Source organism: Vombatus ursinus, unplaced genomic scaffold, assembly GCF_900497805.2.
Source record: "Vombatus ursinus unplaced genomic scaffold, bare-nosed wombat genome assembly UNPS02014945.1, whole genome shotgun sequence".
Taxonomy (NCBI): Eukaryota; Metazoa; Chordata; class Mammalia; order Diprotodontia; family Vombatidae; genus Vombatus; species Vombatus ursinus.
The window spans coordinates 1,343,050-1,363,430 of record NW_020954723.1 but is presented as its reverse complement, the minus strand read 5'-3'; the positions used below and the strand labels follow the sequence as shown (position 1 = coordinate 1,363,430).

At 36.0% G+C, this 20,381-nt stretch overlaps 1 protein-coding gene across 7 annotated transcripts in view; it reads left to right on the top strand.

Moving 5' to 3' along the window:
• The window catches only part of LOC114030082 (signal-induced proliferation-associated 1-like protein 1), a 375,977-nt gene that overhangs the window by 145,782 nt on the left and 209,814 nt on the right, over positions 1-20,381 (top strand). For 6 of the 7 annotated variants that reach the window (XM_027844744.1, XM_027844745.1, XM_027844748.1 and 3 more), the window contains one exon: positions 13,423-13,487. The exons of the other annotated variant lie outside the window; for it this stretch is intronic. The gene's annotated coding sequence lies outside the window, so the exon portion shown is untranslated. The remainder of the gene's footprint in view (positions 1-13,422; positions 13,488-20,381) is intronic. 7 annotated transcript variants of the gene reach the window in all.

Sequence of the window (20,381 nt, the reverse complement as noted above, 5' to 3'; positions counted from 1 at the left end):
CTTTTAAAAATGTTTCTTCTCTTAGTACATACTATAATACTTTTTTTTTTTAGGCAATTGGGGTTAAGTGACTTGCCCAGGGTCACATAGCTAGTAAGTGTCAAGTATTTGGTCTGAGGCCAGATTTGAACTCAGGTCCTCCTGACTTCAGGGCCTGTGCAGAAATTTGTGGTATTCTAAGTGCAGATTTGAATTTTTCTTTAAGTGTTTCATATCCCTTAATTTTTTTTTTCCTGTATGAGGGTGTTACATATTATAAATCTTGTTAGAAAAAGATTCCTAAAGTTATTGTCACATTTGATTATTTAAACCTTTGGTTACCTTAAACCTTTTTGATTTCAGAGAGATCTGCAGTATTCATATTAATTTGTAAAGTGTTAAAAACCTCTGCTGATGACTGTTCTTTTATTTAATATTCATTAGTGAATCTCAGAACATTTAAAAATATTTCATTAAATGTCATAATGTCCCTGAAAACTAGATAAAAAAGTTATTTATTTAATTATAGATTAAGTGACAGAAATTGTAGATTGCCTAAAATTTAAATAGGTCTTATGAATAATCATTTGCTCAATTACACAAAGTCTTGGATTTTACTAAGGAAAATAGAACAGTATACAAATTTCACTTAATTGATTATGTGATTATTTTTTTTTAAATGAGTAGAAAAGAGATCTTTATCTATTTTCAGAAAAAGAAATTGAACTAAGCTGTAAAAAGAACTAGCAAACAAGATTGGGGTAGAGCAGAATAGGATCAGATGGATTTATAGTAAAATTTTATCAGATTTATAAAGAAGATTGTTTCCAATCACCTTGCTATACTCTTTTTATGAGACAAATAAAGTCCTGAAAATCTAAACCAGGAAGGGATAAATCAAAGAAAGAGAACTATAAATCAGTATCAATAATGAATATTAATTTAAATTTTTAAATAAAACCCTGTCAAAAAGACTGTCAGCTTATCCAAAACATTATTCATTATCATCAAGTTTAATTTCTATCAGGAAAGCAAGGATGGTTCAAAATTAGGAGATTCAGTAACACAATCACATTGAAAACATAAAAACCACATGATCATATCAGGAAATACATGGGAATTTTTTAAAAAATACAACAGTTATTTAATATAAAACCCTGCAGTAAAGTCATAGCTTTCTAAAATATGGTAAAAAATACTTCTGCAAAAATCAAAATCAATCATTTTATGAAATGAGGGAAACACTAGAAGTTTTCCCAGTGAATACAAGAGTAAGGTGAGAATATCTCATTTCCTTGCTGTTATTTGGCATAGTTTTGGAAGTAGCATTTTTTGTAAAATAAGTGAAAAACATTAAAGGCATAAAAATAGGCAAAAAGGAGACCAAAGTATACTCATTTGCTGATGACAAGATGACTTTTTTAGAAATCTTAGTCATCAAACAAGAAAGCCTAATTGAGACAATAAATAGCTTTAGTAAGTAGTGGAATACAAGGTAAATCCACAGAATATTCAATAGCTTTGTATATAATAGTAACAAAATCCAGGTGGGAGTAGTAGAAAGGGAAGTTCCATTCAAAATAACAACAAAATGTATAAAATATCAGTCTACCAAGGCATGCTTAAAACCTGTTAACTAAAACTAAAGAACACCTTCAATGAGTGGTAGGATAGCCAGTGCTATTGCTGGACTGTGCCAATATAACAAGGACAAAATTACCTTAATTTATAGATGTAGTGCCATGCCAATGAAGGGATACTTTTCAGAGCTAGACAAAATAATAAAATTCATTTGGAGGAGCAAAATATCTAGAATACTGAGGGGAAAATGTAGTGTTTTTGAGTAGTAATGTAGTAGCGTCTTTGAGAAGCCTGTTTAGGTGAGACAGAAAATTGTCCCATAGATTCAAAAGCTGAGCTGAGTTAGATCAATATTAAATTAAATATTTTTTCTAGTAAACTTGCATCTAAATATATAGAGTATGATATTAATATTTTTGAGGCTAGACAACAAAAAATTAGAAAAAAAATTCAGTATGTGAAACCTAAAAATAGAAATTACCTGGGAAACCACCCTTAATTTGATGATTGCTGTGAAAAGTGGAAGAAGTATGAAATAAATTGGAGTTACACCAATATAATATCTTGTACCATATATGTTAGTAAACTAAAAATGGATCCATGACCTGAATATTAAATAGTCATGCCATAAAAAATTAGAAGAGAACCAAATCAGTTGCTTTTCTTTCTTCCTTCCTTCTTTCCTCCCTCCTTTTCTCCCTCCCAGGGTCACACAGCTAGGTGTCTGAGGCCGGATTTGAATTCAGGTCCTCCTGACTCCAGGGCCCATGCTCTATCCACTGGGCCACCTAGCTGCACCTTGGTCAATTGCTTTTCACACCTGTAGTTGAATGTTAAATTCTTAATGAAAAGATAGAGGTGATTACAAAAAATAAAATAGGTAATTGTGATTACATGAATTTGAAATGCTTCTGAATGAACAAAATTAAGCCAACTAGGATAAGAAGAAAACTCAGTTGGGGAATAATCTTTATATGTAGCATCTCTGATAAGGTTTTGGTATGTCTAAGATACATAAACAAACTTTACACACATGTGCTCACAAACAAAGGAGAGGAATGTAGGGGGAATGGGGAAAAAAGTAGAAGCAGTGTGATGTAGTGGTTTGAGAAGATGGCCTTGGAAGACATGAACTCAAGTCTTTCTTTGGACGTATTCTGTCTGTACAGACTCAGGGCAAGTCTGAGTGCTCTAGGCACGTCTCTAAGATGATATAAGTTCAGAGAATCTGTCAACCTGCATTACTAAAAGTAATTCCTGACTGGAACCTCCCTCCATCAATCACAGATGTGGTTCCTATGACTCTCCCTATAGGCATCTAACAGAAATATGTAAGGCTAATAACTATTACTTAATAGATAAGTGGTCAGAGGATATGAATTTAGAGTTACCAAAATAAAGATTGCTAATTATTATAAGCCATATGAAGCACTGCCCCCCAAATCACTGAAATCCAAACAATTTCAGAGTTTCACCTTACATCACATCAATTGGCAAAGATGACAAAAGACGAGAATAGTCAGTGTTAGAGGAAGTGTGTAAGTGCAGAAAGAGAAGCCCTCTATTACATTGATAGTGGAGCTCTGAATTGGTCCGGTCATTTTGGAAAAACAGTTTGGAATTATGCTGATTGACCAAAATGTCCTTATCCTTTTATCCAAAGGTGCTGCTATTAGGTATATGTCTCAAGAAGATCTGTTAAAAAGAAAGTGCCTATATGTTCCAAAGTATTTATGGCAGCCCTTTCCTTCAAAGCAAATGGCTGGAAACAAAGTAGATGCCAATCATTTGGGGAATTGCTAAGAAAATTGTTGTAATGAACATAATTTAATATTATTGTACTGAGTATGTTAGATGACTATGGTGCATTCAGAGAAGCATGGGAAGAAATGAGCTTTAGCACTTTATGTTAGGCAGTATTCTTGGTGGAGCCAAATTGACCTAACAGGGGTTGGGAACCTGTGACCTCAAGGTCCTCGTGTGCGCCCCTTTGACTGAATCACTTTGTTCTGTGAAGTTTGGATTCAGTCAGAGGGCTTCACTTGAAGACCTAGAGGGTCACGTGTGGCCTCCAGGCCGCAGGTTTCCCACCCCTGGCCTAAGACTTCAGTTCTAGTCCTCTTTCTGATGCATACTAGCTGTTTTACCTTGGGCAAAATCACTTAACCTAAGACTTAAGCGCAGGTGCTGATCTAGGAATTTCTTCACCTGGCATTTCCCTGTGATTGTGAAATCATAAGTCTAGTCTCCCTCCACCCTCCCCCAAAAAAAGAACCCCAACTAGATGTAAGGTTGTTGTTATTCATCCTTCATTTTTGAGAGACAGATTTTTTTCTTTTTTTTTGATGAGGCAGTTGGGGTTAAGTGACTTGCCCAGGGTCACACAGCTAGTAAGTGTCAAGTGTCTGATCTGAGGCCAAATTTGAACTTGGGTCTTCGAGACTCCAGGCCCAGTGCTCTATCTAGTGCGCCATCCTTCATTTTTGAGAACAACCCAGGGGTTGTGTGTGAATTGGATTTAAGTGAGGCAGAGTTACACAAAGTCATCAGCCTCACTCTCTCTTCCTGAGTCATTGAAGTCCAGTGACAGGACAGAATTTGAGACAAACTGGAGGTGGCCCAGATGCAGTGGATAACCTTGGTGTCTTTGATGTCTGACCAAGCTCTAAGCACTCCATTCCTGATTCAACCACTGTTGGAACAAATTGTTTTCATTTGCCCATTCTGCCCGGAGGGAAGTCTTCACATGCTTGGAGTAGACATCCTCCTAACTCACTGAAAGGTTTGAGGCCTGTCTGTTACCCTTAACCTGGGTTTACTGATGGTTTCCTGGGGTGTGGCTGCTGCACATGCTACAGTTTCTTGGAGCCACAGGTGAGAGTTGAGTGCCAGGCAGACAATGGAGGTGGATAAGCAGCCCTGAATACGGCTTGGCAAGCCCTCACACCCCACATACCTCATTTTAGTACGTAAGCGCTTAGTGGGAAATAGTTGATAAGGTGAAAGAGAAATGTTCTGGAAGTCATAAACGATTATCTGTAGTATGTCATCAGTGTAGTGTATTTGGAAGAGAAGATCTATCTTCCTTTTAATGAAAAGAGCTGTAGGAGTCAAGAAGCCTGCATTTAAATCAGGTGTATGATCATAGACAAATTTCTTAACCTCTTTGAGCTTCAGGTTTCCTGATCTGTAAGAAAAGGGCTCAGTGATATTTTCACGCCTTCCTCACATTTCGTTGTAAAGAAAACATTTTGTAAGCCTAAAATGCTATAGCTATAGAATGTAAATTATTATTTTCAAGAATCATATAGATGTATTCTCTATCTTCAGTGAGAATTCAACTAAAGGGTGTCTAATTTGAGTTTTACCCTTTGGAAAGAAATGATACATTAAAGTGCGTATGTGGAGGAAGCAAAAGGAAAAATAGAGGTCTAGGAAAATAATCCACTAGGAGTATTTGAAAGAATAGCAGTCCCCAGAAGCAGGGTGAGATACTAGATATAGTGTTAAGAAGCCCTGAGTTAAGTGCAGCTTCTGACACATAATGGCTTTGTGACCATGAACAAATTACTTAACCTAGAAGTGCTCTAGTCCAGAGGTGTCAACCTCATGACCCAGCCTGCAAGCAGGGCACAAAGCTCCTGAGTGCAGGGAAACCAGAATAAAATGTTATTTGGAAATGTTTAACAAAATCAACAAAAATACAGTACAACACAGGTAGTAAATTTTTGGTTTTCTAAGTCAATATGCTGCCTGTAGGGATATGTTTCTATTTAAGTTTGACACCGCTGCTGTGGGCGATTCTTGGTGCTGTAAGTTGCAGAGAAGGTGCTGATCTACATCGGCAGAGAGGTTCCTCATAGGCAGTTCCCTAAAACAATGAAATTACAGTTCTACTCCCTGTCCCATATGTACTACACAGAAGAGAGAGTGAGGACCGATAAATTTCTCAAATATTTTTTGTTGCAGTTTTAATTGTTATGTCAATACATTTATTAACTTATCAAGGCTTTGGGCTGTTGGAAAAAGTTTACTGACTATGGTTGTTCCAGATATTAAAAATGGAGGCAACCACAACGGTTGTTTTTATTTTTCTTCCATGTATGTTTTCCATATGGGAAATACTGCAATAAAATAAAATGTGCTCTACATTCAGGCAATATTCATAATTCTTTTTCATTTGTATTTTCATAGGCATCAGATTGACTGTCTTTCCCTTAAAAAGTTAGTGTTGAGGGGATGTTGAAAAGACTTGGACTGTCCTGCAGGGTGCTGCAGTGATGAGTCTGAAAAGCAAGGACAGTCTACAAGGCAATTATTTTATGTCTGATAGGGAAAAAACCTCAACATGTCAGAAGAAAGTGTCAAAAAACAATGTACCTGAACCAGAGTATCTCAGGGTCCCTCTACTCCTTAGGTAGTTGGTTGGTTAGAATTTTTGTTTTTCTGTTACCCATAATAAAGGGTGGAAGAAAGAAGCATTGATTTTAGTAACATTTTCTTTGTGCATTAAAAAACTATAGTAGCTGAAGATGTGACCTACCGTGTAACCCATTACTCTTATTTAAGAAGATATGCGATAAAATATCTTTTTGAGTTCAGTTCTGTGGGGGAAAACTTCTGTAGATGAATTTTTATAAATTTTTCAACAGGTAATATTAACTCATCATGTTTTGTTTTTTTCTTCTCTTTTTTTCTTTTTGATGTCAGTACACCCAGAGCTAGATTTGGTCCCTAACTGTATCAATATTAGCTTATTTTGATAGATAATAACATCTATTTCCTCTGTCTTTTAAATAAACTTTATTCAGTGTTTTTAAATTATTTAATTTTCTTAGTTCCTTTTAATACTTTTGGAAGTGGGTAGAAGTGTAAATCTAAAATAAAGTGGACTAGCTTGTTCTCTCCCTGTCCCTCCCTCTCTCCCCTTCTTTTTCCCTTCCTTCCCCTTGCCCCTTTCTCTCCTCCTTTCCCTCTTTCTCCTCTCTCCCTTTCCCCCTCTGCTTTCTTCTTCCTCCTTTCCCTTCACCCTCTTCCCCTCTTCTCTTCTTCCCTTCTTCCTTGTTAACTAAATTTCTGGTTTTGGCATTTCAGTAGGCATAGTCACGGCTCAAAGGGTGAACCCTATCGTAAATTAAGAGAATTGACAAAGAAGTAAAAATTCCAATGAATACTTCTTCCATTTTGTTTGGATCCTTTCTCAAACCAACTTAATAACTTATTTTCAAAGTTGCATTGAAGACCTTAATTTCACTTGATTTATATGGCTGTATTATTATTAAAGCAAATATCTTTTCTTTTAAAAACAGTTTCAGAAGTTATAATTCTCACTTCTTATTTTGATAGCCTTTGGCAGCTTGGTGCTGGTATTATTTAGCACTTTTAAAAAATTCTGAAGAGAAACAACGAAGGGGTCAAGGCTTGGCATTTATTTTCTGTGACCTTGCCTTGTTAGTTATTTTCTAGTTATGTATATTATCTCCCTAATTAGATTATGAGCTCTTTGATCAGACCTTCCAGCATCTTTTATTAATTATCTCCCTCACAGTGCTTTTGCCCAGAGTAGACACTGGCTACTGGGGTGTCAGTGGGCAGATTGAAATGGTGTAAGTTTGGGGTTTTCAGAAACACTTGACATATAAAACTAGCTTGTTTCCTAGTGATTGTGGCAAGGCAGCATTTGTCACCAGGGGGTACAGAATAGGAATGTTGATCATACTTACTTGAGAAGGCTGTCTCAGACTTTTTGATCAAACTGTGTCAGTTAAATGTTTCAATTAGTGAGTTGAGCCTGTTTATTCTATAAAGTTTTTATTAGTGAAAAGATCTCTCCACTGGCCTAATTTCAAAATTCCACAAAGGGTATAACTATTTAGAATTCAAGCCAAATGCTCAGTTATTACTGTACAGAAGAAAGCAAACACTGCACTCTGATTTATTCAGTGTGTGTTTAAGTAGAGGGATGTGGAGAATTCATGAAACAAAATGATGGTTTAATAAATCTGATGAATGTTGGGCTGATAAAATGTGTATGTGCTCATAATAATAAAAATTAATGTAAAAACTCAACTTTTTTAGTCTATCTTTAGAAATCTGTTTCTCCCATATTAACTTGTATAGTTTCATCCTCTAGCAAAAGAGATAACGTCCCACATCCATTAAAGATAAAATAAAACCCACCATGGCTTACAAAATGACAATTTTTAAAAATCTAGTGTTAGCAAGCAAACAAAATGAGTCAGAGCTGAATAAGCAGAAATGGCACTTGTTTCTCTAAGTAAATTGCCATCTGGTTACAAATTTCAAATACTCCCCCCCTCCCCCACCTATAGAAAACGTGGCTCAAAATATGCATTTTTTAAAGTGTCTAGGCACTAATGTGCACTGTTTAAATATGAAAAAAGGAGGATTTTTGTATTATGTTTGTTAGATTTTAATGTAGCTTAAAAAAATCTGAAAAGGCAGTATTAACCTTTTCATTAAAAGTGGTTCCTTTTTGTTTTCTTTAGGTTCTTGGAAAAAATGCTTAATTAAATGCTTTCTTGATTGATTTAAAAACAGGTTATATAAAAATCACACTGACCCAGAAGTACTAATGTTAAATTCTGGCATTTTGCTGCATTTTCATCAGAAGTGTTGGTATACAGCCTGGATTTTAGTGAATACATAGGTTTATTCACTTGAAGAAGCATCAAGTGGCTTTGTCAGAATGCCTGTAGGGCATTACATGGTTCCCTAGTCAAGAATTTGTGGAAGGATTTTGATAGGAATCTGGTAAGTTGAAAAGGTAGTGATGAATTGGGATCTGCATCATGGAGGATGTTCCTATATTAGTGAAATCACAGATGTGTTGAATTATCAATCAGTCGATGAGAAATTATTAAGCACTTTTTGTATTCTAGGCATTGTTCTAGGTTCTACGGATACAACTACAAAGAATATGATAGCCTGTACTCAAGGAATTTACAATTTATGATAGTAACAAGTCATGTGTAAATATATACAGCATAAATGTAAGAGAATAAATACAGATGAATGTAAGGCATTTGTAGGGAAGCCACTAGCAGCTGGGGGGGTGGGGGTGGAGTGGGGGCATGTGTTTGAGCCATGCAAGAGAGATTATCTGTGAGGCAGACAGGCACTCTGGGTATGGGGGACAGCCAGAATAAAGGCATGGATGGAAACAGAAAAAATGGAGCCCAGTGAGAACAGAAAGAAGGGCCATTGAACTGGATTCCAAAGTGCAGGAGGGGTGGTAATATTGAGGCTGAAAAGGAGGTTGGGTCATATTGGGAAGGGCTTTGAAAGCTAAATACAGGAGTTTGTCCTAGAGCCAATAGGGAGTCCTTGAGTTTGTTGAATAGGGGAATGCTATGGTCAGATATGCTTAAAGATTGTCCCTTTGGCAGCTGTGTGGTAGATGTATTGGATTGGAGTGGGAAGACATTTGAGATCAGTTTTGGAGCTTTTTGTGGTAGTCTGTATGAGAGATGGTGAGGGCCTGGATGTCATTGGTGACTGTGTGAGTAATGAGGAGTTGCAGAGGTGGAAGCAGCCTGATTTGTCATTGATTGAATATGTAGAGTGTGGGAGAATTGAGGATTAGATACCAAGGTTAGGAGTTTAGGGAACTGGATGTGCTTCCTTTGACCGAAATAGAGAAATTTAGAAGAGAGACTTTTGAGGAAAGATAGTGAGTTCTTCTATTTCAGATATGAAGAATTTCAAATGTTTCTGGGATGTCTATTTTAAAATCCATTTGGCAGTTTGGGATGTAGTGATGTGGGACTGATGCTCAGGGGAGAGACTAGAGGTGCATACACACACTTGCAGGTGCACATACACGCACACACATCTGTGGATTATCTGCATAGATTTTTAAAAACTATATATTTTTAGTTCCAGTTTGCCACAAATTCAGTACTTGTTATATATACACAGTCATGCAGAACATACTTCTGTACTAGCTTCATTTGTGTGTGTGTGTGTGTGTGTGTGTGTGTGTGTGTGTGTGTGAAAGCAGGAAAAATAAAGAAAGGAAAAATATGCTTCACCTTGCACTCAAAGTTCATCATTTCTGTCTCTGGAGGTGAACAGCATTTTTTCATCATAAGTCCTTTGGAATTGTCAGGGATCTTTGTATTGATTAGAGTAGCTAAGTCCTTCATTGTTGCAATATCGCCTTACTTTGTAGATTGTTCTTTTAATTCTGCTTACTTCACTTTGCATCAGCTCATATAATCCTTTCTAGGTTTTTCTGAAACCATCCCCTTCATTTCTTAGAGCACAATAATTTTCCATCACATTCATATACCATAACCTATTCAGCCATTCCCCAATTGATGTATATCCCCATAGTTTCCAATTCTGTGACACCACAAAAAGAGCTGCTCTAAATATTTTTGTACATAGGAGTCCTCTTCCTTTTTCTTTGATCACATTGGAGTATCCATCTACGTAGATATGAGAATTAAAACCATGAAAGCTGATGAGGTCACTGAGATAGTATAAAGGGAAGAGAGAATAGGGCCAGGATGCAGCCTTGTGAAACACTCACAGTTTGGGAATCTGATATGAATGATGAGCTTGTAAAGGATACTGAGAAGTACTGGCAAGCAGATAGGAAAACCAGGAGAGAGCAGTGTCTTATACCCCAAGAAGGGAGAGGATGGTCAATAGTATCAAATTCAGAGAGGTTAAGGATGAGTACTGGAAAACATCTTGATATTCGGCAATTAAAAGATGGTGGTAACTTTCAAGAAAGCAGTTTCAGTTGAATGATGAACTTGGAAGCTACATTGCCCAGGGGTGAGGAGTGAGTGAGAGGAGATGAAGGTGGAAGCAATGAGTGCAGACAGTGTTTTCTAGAAGTTTGATTGAGAAAGGGAAGAGAACTATGATGAAAACTTAAGGGGACAGTCAGGTCTAGCGAAAGATTTTTTAAGGATGAGATCAGTAGGGGATCAAGAAGGCAATAAAGAAGCCACCAATTTGGAGGGAGAATTTGAACATTGGAGGCAAGAATAATAGTGTTGACAGTCTGTGAGAAAAGTGTGTGTATGTGGGGAATAGAAGGGTGTAGGCCTTGACAAGGAGGTTATCTTATTAGAAACTAGGGAAAAGGAGGAGAAAGTGGGAGATGTCAAGGGGTTTTGACATGAAGATCAGGGTTTTGATGTGGGAGTTCATGATGATTAACTTTAGTTGCCTTAATAAAGAAGTAAGGTGGGGAGTATTGGAGGCTTAAGAAGAGAAAATGTATTTGAAATTAAATAGTGCTTACAATAAAATGGAACTTGAAAATTGATTTTTTAAAGTTTATTTTGATGTGAGTTTAGGACATAACCTCTTCTCCTCCCTCTCCCTCTCCTTCCACAGGTATAAACTATTCTTTTAGCTTTTTCTCCTTTTTATTTTCTTTACTTAACAAGAGTTGAATGGAGAGCTTGCATTTCAGATAGATTAGACCAGCAGTAAGAAAGGGATTATTCTCTCTGTTGCTACTGATTTGTCCCCATCATTGTCATAATTACCTTTCCTCACAGAGGTGGTTAATTCCCTCAGTGCTCCCTTGGTATGTGTAGACTTCTAACAAACACCTAAAGATTTGATCCTGGAATAGATAAATTAAATGTTCATGTATTTTTTTAGAGATGAAATGAAGAGAATTAGGGACAAAAAATGTAGTGATTGGAGGGTTACACCATCATATGTGATTTTTGTCTTAGTGGATGGTGATGAATTGAAATTTCCTGTCTGTTAATTCAGGATTGTCTCTGTTAGATTGGAATGGATGATTGTGGTATCCTCTTCATAGTTCAGGGTGTCCCCAAAGTCTCAGTGCTGTTTTAAGCTATTAAAACTTTGGACACCTTTATTTTTAATATGCTTGTAAAAAAAATAAAGTCAAAATGTAATTTTCCTTGTTGAGATTTGTTTAGTGATCTTCCAAACTTCATTTCCAAGTAGCTGTTCTTATCTTTCTATTCAGGATATGGATGTGGAAGTTAATGATAAAATGTGGGGGATTTTTTTTTCCTAAACTAAATTTCTCCACCTGCTGCTTTCATTTCTCTCCTTCATCTATTCCCCTTTACTCTCGTGTACTTTATTTGAACATTGCCCATTTCCTTCAGAGCTACCTTAAAACTGTAATACAATACTAAGGATTATTGCCTCAGCAACTATTATCACTGGATTCAGCTCTTCCTTACGTTTTAATCATGGTCTTTGTAAATAATTTGTAGATCTGGTGTCTGGAGATGAGGTTGGTTCCTGCATTACAAATTTATCAGATCTATTGGAAAAAAAGCACTATATGTATTTATATAATTTGGACAACCATATAATTGAATCTGTGGAATGGCAAGGGCTTTTAATAGTAGAGTTTTACTATAGTGGTCGGGGGAAGGATAGAGTGGGGACAACAAGTTTTACAGTTGTCTGAATATTGTGGTTACTGTTAATATTTTTTGAAAGGGTCCATCAGTATATCATCTGCAGAGATTATTACAATATTCTATGTCAAACACCTCGCTTTTCCCTTTCCTGTGGTTCTTTGCAAGTTTTTTGTTAAATATATCCGAAATTCTTTTTTTCTTCTATAAAGACAGTTACTATTTTGAGATACTTTTGACTGCACAAATTCTTTTTTCAAGATTTTTAACATTCAATAAACTGTTGAGACCACATATTATAGATGCTGGTTGATTGAAGAATACACACCAGAGTGTATATAAGGGATTGATGACTTCACAGTTTCTCAGTCTTTGCTTTAATTTTTACAGTGTCTCCTGTGCATTTCCAGTTACATCCTATTGAATGGCATTATAACTGATTCCAAATGGATTATCTGGTTTCTCAGCTCAAAGATTTATTGTGAAATTAAAGTCGGATTTCTATGCTCATTGTAAGAAACAAAGAAGTTAGCTCCCCTTAAATATTCTTTAAATATGTTAATGCAATTCGTAGTTTAGTTTATTAATGCACTTTGGTATCCAGGGCTTATGCATTTTTTGTTTCTTTCTTAATGTTCCTCCCTTTATATATCCTGGATTCCTTATTTTAACAACCATCAGGTCTTCATACATTCTTGCCTTTTCTGTCTCTCCATTAATGTCTGGGAAAGAGTCCAACATTTCTACTTTGCAATGATTTTCCATATTGTTGTTCCTGGAATTACTGGAAATATTAACATGTCAGTATTTCTCAATCTTGCTTTCTTTGCAAGATTTGGTGTATTGTGGTGTTCTTTGTCCTGCTGTCTGGAAGAAGGCAGAATTTTTGGTTTTTCACTTTTGGGGTAAGGGAAATAGTTTCTTAAAGTATGCCAGAATTTCTAGCACTACTGGTTATTTATTGACAGCATTCTGCACTATACTAAATTTTGAGAACTGCTGTAGAAAGTTAGGTAGTGGCAAATATTTGAAATAGATGCTTTTTTTTTTTTTTGGCCTCATGATAGTGCTGGGGAACTGGAGCTCATTTGTCTGGTTTTAAGTTGTATTATGTTGAATGTGCTACTTTATAAACAGCTTGAAGAAGTCTCTTTAGAGAAGCTCTTGAGAATTTTCTCCCACTTGGCATAAATTTTTAGCAGCAACATCAATTAATTTTATATTCCTATATTAAAAACTGAATAAAAAGCAGTTTTTAAAAGCATAGTAACTGGAAAGTGCACAGAGTTCTATATTACTACTGTGGACCTTTTCTGTTTCCAAATTTATTAAAATGCTTCTGAGTTTGAAAAAAGGAAGGTTGAAAACTTTTGGAAGCAAGGCTATCAAAGTGTATATTTATGTCTGGATTATTAACCATTCTAATGACAATTCTTACATACTATGTCTTGAACTTTTCCCACAGATTATGTACTTGTAAGAAGGTTATTATTGTCTAGAGTTCCATGACTGTCGTGCCATGAGAGCATAGTAAGTACTGAATTTTAATCTAATTCCCATAAGTTAATTTGCAATGAAAAGCATTCTCATTTAATTTAATGTTTAAAGATTTCTTATTGGGGGCACTAAAAAAAGAGAAATGTAAAGCCCTTTTTATTTCATTTCTTTCTTCTTCTTCTTCTTTTTTTTTTTAACTGGAAAAGGATCAGTGTGGTTATCTGCTGTTGAAGCCAGCATTTTCACAACTGATACACCATAGTGCTGATTAAGTTCACTGTCTATTAAATGGTGGATTGTTCAGGCTGTTCCCGGTAAATACTAATCTCCATTTTATTTTTAGCAAACCATCAGTTTTTCCGTGGGGAATGTGAGAGTAATTGTCAAAGCTAGGCAAAGTACTATTATTAAATCAAGTTGCCACAGCAGGTGTTGGATGGTATCCCCTTCAGTCTTAACAGTTAGCAACTAGTGGTTTTATATTTGAATATGTGAGAATAAAATACAATAGTGTTGGATTTTTTTCTGCTTTAAGGAAGGTTTTGCCTATCAGCTGAGCCATTTTAATTATGACCCTTCATAGTGTTCTCTTTACAGTAGTTGCTTTGTGGAAAGATGGAAATTTAGCAAGTAGTAGAGCTGACTGATACTGACTGTATGGTGTCATGCTTCTTAAAACCTTAGTCATGAAAGAGTTTTGCATGATATGGTAGAATTTCTGGATCATTGAAGGAGACTTTGGGTTTGTTCTTAAGGTTTCTGTGTCAAAAGATAATACATCATTAAGCTTCCTGGAGATCTGAAATAAAATGTCTGATCTTTTCAAAAGGCCATCGAATTTGAAGCAATATGGTTAAAAGGTTACTTTTTTTGTCTTTTCCATCTCTTATTGCTAAGTGACTAAAGTTTCTTATTTTCATATCATTTGTTCTGTGCATCAGTCTGTGAAATGAAAAAAAGGGATATTACATGGTAATGAAATTGCCCATTATTAGAAATACTGTTTTTAGAAGTATTGCCTATTAACAACTATATCAGAGAGAACTATCTTGTGTGGGCGGCGGTTGACCAGACTGGGGAAGTGAGTTACTCTTGCCAGGGACTCTCCAGAGTTCATTCTCTATTTGCTGTGTGGATGTTTGGCTGTCATCCTCAGGGACTTTCATTTGGATAGCAGATACGCATGCATGTGTGCGCGCGCGCACACACACACACACCCAGGTGAGGGAAACAATGGGGAAGGGAATAAGCATTTCTATAGTTACTACCTGCTATGTGCTAGGCACTGTGTTAAGCACTTTACAAATATCTCAGCTGAATCTCACAACAGCCCTGTGAGGTAAATACTGTTATTATCCCCATTTTATAGTTGAGGAAACTGAGGCAAACAGCAGTTAAATGAGTTGCCAAGGGTCACACAGCAAGTAAATGTCTGAGACTGGATTTGAACCCAGGTCTTCCTACTCCAGGCCTAGGGCTCTATCTGTGGCACCTGGTGGTCTCATATATATACATCTCTTCCTTCTGCGTATAAACAGATACATACATGTCGAAGTTATGCATTTTTAGAACTATTACAGTTTTTATTCCCTTTGACCGCTATTTCAATCACAATTTTGCTTTGACCCCTTTTTTGTTTTTTTGATCTCTAACTAGCTACTCCCTGTGGCCACTCTTAACTCTGGAACTTCCTACCTCCTTTCTGCTACACTCTCTCATCGTAAAAATGCTTCGTCATTTTCAGGTTCCTCAGAAAGTCAGTGGGATTAAAAATAGGGGTCGGATTTTATCTGGCTGCCATTGTTCTTCCTGCTGTATTTCCATGGAGGAAGAAAGTGAGGAAGAAATCATAAATAGCAAGAGAACCTTTCCATTCCTCTGCTTCTGAGAGTGAGGGATTAGGCCTTTGGTCTTCATTCTGTACAGCCTAGCTTCTGAACTCAACTGTAAAATGGGGAAAGCGCTTACCTCGCAAAATTGTTATGAGGATCACATGAGATAATACCTGCAAAAGTATTTATTTAGCATGGTGCCTGATACATGGGCATGTAGTTGGTGCAGTGGAAATGCTCTGGCCCTTCCCTTCCCTTCCCCTTTTGCATGCTTGAGTACACGATCTTGTCATTTATTTTGAGAATGATAAAATACATTGTTTTGCTTATTTCTTTTTTTTTGTTACAACCAGAACTGCTCAAATATTTCTTACTTTTGTCTTTCATTTTCTTTTTCCACTTTGGGAAAAAAAAACACCTTTATTACTTATTTATTTAATCACCCCAGTTTGAACCAATATGATTCACTCTAGACGATTGGATACTGTTATTGCCTGAGTTTTTATAAATTATTTTGGCATGTTCTGCCAAAACTTTGTACCCAATGAAATGGCTCTAACTCCAATTTAGATCATGTTCAAGGACTGTCTTGTTATAGTCTTTGTAGTGAATTTTCTGGTTTTAAAAAAAATTAATAATTTTAAAAGTACTTTCATCCACTTTTGATTGTCAAAATTACATTAGCACCATATTCCAATGTATAGGAACAAGTGTGTATGACATGCATATGTATATAATATTCCTGCACTCTGTGTGTGTATGCATGTACTTATGAAATTTATAGTGTTTCACATGATAGAATATGAAATAATCACTTTTAATATTGATTATGATGAGTATTTTAAATATGAATGATTCTAAAAAATCATAATCATTCAGTTGACTAAATTCAGAGGTAATAGTGACTCATTTTTTTGAAGTCAAGTAAAGCCTAATGCCCTAAGAGAGAAATGATGAAATGAAAACTTCAAATTAGAATTGTTTTATTTAGCTTCATTGTTCTTCTAAATTCAAGGAATTTAGATTCCTTGTTCTTTTTTGAAAAAATCTTTTTTATTATTATGAACATGATAAACATTTGCATATAAGGAAAAAATGAGTTATACACAGAACAGCATATCTGTTATGTACAGCTTATTTAAATATATAACAAATTCACAGCAAGTTGTAAAACTGACCTGCTGTCTGTCTCTCTCTGAACTTCCTCCTCTTTTCTGTGCATTTTCAAACTATTTCATTGGTGCTTTTTTTCTTTCTTTTTCTTGTCATCATTATTACTAGCCCTTTCCCCCTCTCCTCCTCCTCTTCTCTCTCTCTCTCCCTGTAAAGCCCTCCCTTGTGACAGATAAGCATAGTTAAACAAAATGAATCTTACTAGCCAAAACTGAAAATGTAGGTCTCATTCTGTACCTTCAATCCATCACCTTTCCATTAAGAGATGGCAAATATGTTTACTCAGATCTGCTTGGAATCATGACTGGTCACTGCATTGATCCTACTTCTTTAGTCTTTCAAAGTTGTTTTCCTTTGTGGTGTTAAACATTTTTTAACATTGTATAACAACTTTATAGTTTATATTATTTAGGCATCCTGAGTTTTGATTCGTATCTTCTACAAATGCTTTGATGTAGCCCAGAGTTAAAATATAAAATAAGGCCATGAAAATAAAAATGGAACAAAATGTAGTTTAAAAGGAGTAAAGAAATAAATGTATTAAGTCCTTGAGATGAGGTAGTTCCTGCTGTTGAGCATTTAATTTAGCCTTTTGATTTCTTGGTGCCTGGGTCAGAAATGGTGCTATTGTCCTTTACACCTGATAAGAAGGAAACAAATATTTGTTGGTCAGGAGGTATAAACCTCTTCTGGGCATTGTTTCTAGGAGTCAGAGAGAGAGAAAGAAAGTGTGTGCCCATGTAATAGACACTGGGTAGTTATCGTCAACCAGACCTTTTGCAAAAGATAGAAAAATGTTCTTCAAATTGACACTTCTTATCTAGCCTCTTACCTAGGATATATGATTAAGTTGTAGCTCAAAGGCATTTCAGTGAGTAACTAAGCTAGTACTTAGTCTGGGTGGGTTGCTTTCTGATTCTCTATCTTAATAAAGGGATACAAAATAGCTTAGAGTAAGAGAAGCAGTAAAATGTTGGAGACAAAGGATAAGCCATGGAGTCAAGAAGGCCTGGATTTTCAAGACCTTTCGCTAACACTTGCTAGTTGAGTGACTGTGTACAAATCCTTTCTTACTGTCCCAGGCAGCTCAAGAAGACCTCAATTATCAAACAAGTTGCTGATCTACATTTGTGGAGGTAATCTCCATCCTGAGAATTCCCTACCAATTGAACAGTAGAGTCACTGGTTTCCTGACCCTGCCAACTCCCTTTCCCCCAGTAGTGGAGAACTTTGAGCAATGGATAGATATTTACCAAATTTCAGATATCTCAAATGAACTCATAGAACATGCTGAATTAGCCCATGGTTGAATTATGTGGATGACCTGCTGATGTTGTTTATTATTGATTAAAGATCTTAGTTAGTGTAATAGATATTCAGTAGACAGTTGACATTGTTTTGTGAAACTTCCTTATCCTAGTTTGTATTCTTTTCTAATCTGATGACCACACCTCCTATTCCCCAACCAAAATAAATTAAAAAATTTTTTGTTATCTTTTTTTTTTTTACCTCAGAGTTTCTGTCATAGAACATGGAAAACACAATTGTGTTACATTGTACAGGAAGTTATCTTTTACAAAATGAACTTTCATTTATTCACACGGAAAATAGATTTCACTTCCTGATCAAAGGGAAAAAAAATTCTTATGTTGCAATTGAGTTTTGAAAAAAAGTTTTCCTTCAAAGCTTGTCACAATGTAACTGCTTTAAACAGCTTTTATGTTTTTGTATCTCTAACTGAGCTTCCTAGACAAATGTTGCAAAACCTTGGGCATTGTGATTTTTTTGTTTGAGCAACTACCAAGTGTCCTGTAGGGAGAGGGATGGAAGTAGAAGGAGGCAGCTTGACATAGTAGTGGATAGAAATCCTCCCACTGACACGTACTACTTATGTAACTCTATGCAAGTCATAACCTCTCAGTGGCCTGGGCAATTCCAAAACTGCACATTGCTAATACATATGTGCTAATCTTTGTTGCTAGATGTAGCAGGAATGCATTCTAGACTTAATATTTGAAAATCATGACTTTGCTATGTAAGCATTTCATTACTTCATGAAAAGACTGAATGTAATTAGTAGGTAACATTATTAAATCTTAGAGTGTGAAGGAGGTTGAGGGATACCTGTTTATTCATCAGGCTAATTCATAAGCTTCTTTTAACCTTTCTTGCCAGTATTGAATGCCATTTCATTTGTCAGCCCTAACAGAAACAACAAGAAATATACAGTGACTAAAATAGCACCCCCTATATCTCCGCGCCACCCCCCCCCCCCAAACTCTTAGTAAAAACATTGCTGAAAAAGGAAGAGGCAGCATGTTATAGTGGATAGCACTGTTTTCAGAACCAGGAAGCTTGGTGTTTAAATTCTACTCTGACACTGTGTGACCCTGGGTCACTCAAATAACCTGTCAGTACCCTAGTAAACCCTCTGAGGCTTTAAAGCTATATGTTTTAGAGAAGGTGCTGACCTGTATTGGAAAGGGAGAGTTTCCTCATCTCTGAGTTTTCTATAGCAATGAAATCCCAGTTCTAGTCCTTTGTACCTCTCTCTGTTGGTAAAAAAAAAAAAAAAAAAGTTATTGTTCTTGTGATAGAAGTTGCTTTTGAAAGTTGAATGATTAAAAAAAAAGTCAAAAACTGACATCATTCTATTTTTGTTTTCATGGAATGAGCTCTTCAGATTTGTTTTCCTTACAAGGACAGAGGGGCTTGCTGTGTTTGATTATTTTGTTACCCTCAAAATGAAATAGAATACATCATGGGAGATTGGAAATTCACTTAACCCTCTGGGTCAGCCCATCTCTCAAATGTATAATTGGGCATTGTTTTCTGCACCCTTGCTGACTTGAAAGTGCTGGCTTATTCAACATTTAACCAGAGCAAATGATCTAAATCAAATGTGGACCTTTTCTACTTAATTCCTATTCTGGCTGGGGGATTAAGAAGTATTTTTTTTTTTAAGTTTGATAGTCTTAGAGGATAGGGTAAGAAAACAAAATAATTTCAAAAATCGTTACATTTCTTTGTGTATCTCTAGATACAAATAAAATCTGGTGAGTAGTGTGATTAGGTCATTATTTCCCTATGGTATTTCAGAACTTCAGAGACAATGTGGCATAGTATATGGAGGACAGGTTTTCGAGGAAGATACGTGTTCAGGTCCTGACTGACACATCCTTGTGTTACCATGAATAGATAACTTTTCAGTGACTTACATTATTCTGCAAGTACAAATTAGAGAGGAGCTGTAGATCTGCATTGGTAGAGGGAGTTTCTTCCCTAGAATTTCCCCACTCCAAGGAAATCATACATGTAGACCCTTATGCCTACTCTACAACATGGTAACTGTATTATTCATATATGTAAAAACACTTTGTGTTTCTATGGGCAAAGTATTTATCAGACTACTAGTAATTAAGTTGCTCAGAAAGGTAGTGATAGGGTATTGGAAAGACCATAATCAAAATCTTTTCAGCATGGTAGATCTTGTAGAGCTTTTGCTTCTCTAGCATAATTTTTTGAATACTCATTGGCTACTTCACACTTAGGACAGCTAAATGGTGCAGTGAAGATAGAACACTGGGCTTAGAGTCAGGAGGACCTGAGTGCAAATGTGACCTCAGACACTTTCTAACTGTGTGACTCTGGGCAAGTCATATAATCCTGTGGGCTTCAGTTTCCTTATCTGTAAAACAAACTGGAGAAGGAAATGGCAAACCACTTCAGTATCTTTGCCAAGGAAACCCCAAATGGGGCCATGAAGAGTTGGACAGATTGGACGAAAAACAACTGAGCATACATAACTTCATACTTATGGTGAGACAGAAGAGAAATGCAAATCAAAACAATCCTGCGATTTCCCTTTATTTATTTTTGTGAGGAACATATATTTTAATATGGGAAATAATGGAAATTTATA